This window comes from Apteryx mantelli, unplaced genomic scaffold (genome assembly GCF_036417845.1).
Source record: "Apteryx mantelli isolate bAptMan1 unplaced genomic scaffold, bAptMan1.hap1 HAP1_SCAFFOLD_124, whole genome shotgun sequence".
Lineage (NCBI taxonomy): Eukaryota > Metazoa > Chordata > Aves > Apterygiformes > Apterygidae > Apteryx > Apteryx mantelli.
Window position 1 is genome coordinate 32501 of NW_027118480.1, and position 2500 is coordinate 35000.

General features: G+C 79.3%; 1 non-coding gene across 1 annotated transcript; it reads right to left on the bottom strand.

The window, feature by feature from the left end:
- Positions 1–37: 37 nt before the first annotated feature.
- Positions 38–190, bottom strand: LOC136995569 (5.8S ribosomal RNA). The gene has a single exon (XR_010887114.1). It is a non-coding gene; the product is annotated as a 5.8S ribosomal RNA (ribosomal RNA).
- Between the last annotated feature and the right edge of the window lie 2310 nt (positions 191–2500).

The following is a 2500-nucleotide window of genomic DNA, read 5'->3' on the forward strand; positions in this document are numbered from 1 at the left end:
GCCAACGCGACAGCGGGGGTGACGATTGACCGCCAAGCGACGCTCAGACAGGCGTAGCCCCGGGAGGAACCCGGGGCCGCAAGTGCGTTCGAAGTGTCGATGATCAATGTGTCCTGCAATTCACATTAATTCTCGCAGCTAGCTGCGTTCTTCATCGACGCACGAGCCGAGTGATCCACCGCTAAGAGTTGTCTCGGTTTCGGTCCCCGCCGCGCGCGCGGGGGGACCGGGCAGCCTTCGGCAGCCCCTGAGGGCCCCCCCTCCGCTCCGCCTCCCTCCTCACGCCGACGCCGGCTGCTGAGCGAGGGACGGCCGAGAGCCAGAGAGAGGGGCTCGCCCCGCTGACCGTACGAGCACAGAGTGGGGGGGGAAAAAGGGAAAAGGAAAACCCGAACGAGAAGGGCGGGGAGCCCTCGCTCCCGACCTGGGACAACCCTTTGCTCGCTTCGAGTCCGGCCCAGGCGCCCAGGCTCGGCCCGGCCCGGCGGGGAGCAGCGCGCCGGCCGCGCCGCCTGCCTCGGGGACGCTGGGGGAGGGGGCGGCTCCCCGCGGACCCCCAGCGTCGGAGCCCGGCCGCCACCGGCAGCGGCACCGGCCGCTGCCCGCGCGCCCGCGGCCCACCGGCCCCGCGCTCCCCAGCTCCTCGCTCGCCTCGCCGGCCTCCGGCTCCGCCGTGGCCCCGAGGCGGCGCCCACGCCCGCGCGCGCGCACACACAGCCTCCCGGACGACACCACGCGCTCTCCCGTCCCTTCCGCGGACAGACGCCCGGCGGCGGGCGGGCGGGCAAGGCGGGACGGACGGGGACGGCGCCCGCTCTCCCCGTCTCCACGCGGAGAACGGGGGGGGCCGCCCCCGCCGCCCGCCTGCCGCCCGCCCGCCGCCCGGCGAAGCCGGGTTGGGCAGAGCGAGGCAGGCGCGCCGGATGGCGGAGTGCCGGCGGGTAGGGCGCCGCCGCCAGCGGCCACGGCGGCAGACCGAGAGCCCCGGCCAGGGAGGAGAGCGGATCGCGCCGAGGCGCGGCGTCCGCACCACCCGCGGTGGGTGGGGGCTCACCGTCCCGGCGAGAGCACGCGCTCGCGCCGGGGTCACGCGTTCGAGGCAGGCCGGCGCCAGCCGACCGCGCGGCGTCCCTCCGCCGAGACCAGACCGCGGAGAGAGGGGGCAGGGTACCCCTCTCCGTCCCGGCTGCCCGCAGGGCGAGCGCGGGGCGCGCCGGCTGGCATGGGGGGGCACGGCGCCCGCGCGCGCCGGCCCCCCGGCCCTCCGGCAGCACACCCGGCTGCCCCCCGGGTCGCATCGGGCCGCCCGAGTCTTTAAACCCCCGCCCGGCTCTCCCGCCGAGAACCCTCGGGCCCGGAGCCCGGGGCCCATGGCCATCCCTACCCGGGGCGGCTACCGGCGGCCGCGGTGGCCGGAGGCCCTCCGCTCCTCCCGCCACCCCGCCCCCCCCCCCCGCCCGGCCCGCTCGCAGCACGGTCCCCGCGGCACGGCGCGGGGCGGCTGGAGCGGTGGGGGGGGGGGAGAGAAAGGGAAAGCGGAAAGGGCGGGAGGGCACGGCCGGTGCGGCGCTCACGGCGCGGCGCCCGGGAGGAGCGAGCTGGCACACGGGACCACACGGGTGGGTCACCGAGGGGGGGCAGGAGGAGCGCGGACGCTAGGTACCTGGCCCTGGGGTGAGGGAAACGACCTGAAATCCCCGCGGGGGTGCCTCCCCCGCCGCCGCCCGCCGCCGGGCCGCCGCCGCCTCGCGGCGACGGCGGCAGCCTCGGCGGCAGCAGCGAGACGGGACGCGGAGGGGAAACCCGGCACCCGCCAGCCGGCTCCGGCGCCCCTCGGCGGAGCGTCCGCCCGCGGGGTGCGCCCGACACCCGCCGCCACGACCTCGTCCTCCTCCCGGGGCCCGGGGTTTCCCTCAGTAACCCGGCGCCCGGCGGCAGCTGCGCCCGGGAGGAGAGCCGTGGTTTGGGCCGCCCGCTCGGGCACGACCCGTCGCCTCGCGTGGCCTGGCGCGACGGCCCCCGCTCGGGGTCCGCCGCCGCCCGGCGCCCGCCCCGCGCGCCATCCCGGAACGCCTGTCCTCGCCGTCTCTGCAAGACGGGCTGCTCCGCCGCAGCCCGCCGCGGGTCCGCCCCCCACCGCTTAGGGGTGGCGACCCGTCGGCACCCGTCCCGACCCGGGGTGCCATCTCGCTCGCGTCTCCGCCCGCCGCTTCCTCCCGCGGGCGCCGGGGGAGCAAGCCCCGCCGACCCTCCCGCGCACTGCCGCCCACTCCCCGCCGGACCCTCCCCCGGGCCCGACCCTCCCCTGCCCCGGCGGCGGCGGATCGCCGTCGGGTGACAGGGGGGGGCCGGCTCCCGGCGATGGGCACCGGCGGCGGGCGCCAGCGGAGGCGAGAGGGGCAGACGGGGGCGGTCCCCCACCGGCCTCGGGGAATCGGCGGCGGGCCTTCGGCGAGCGAGCCCCGGGAGGGCCGTACAGCCGCCGGCGGGCCGAGCCCCG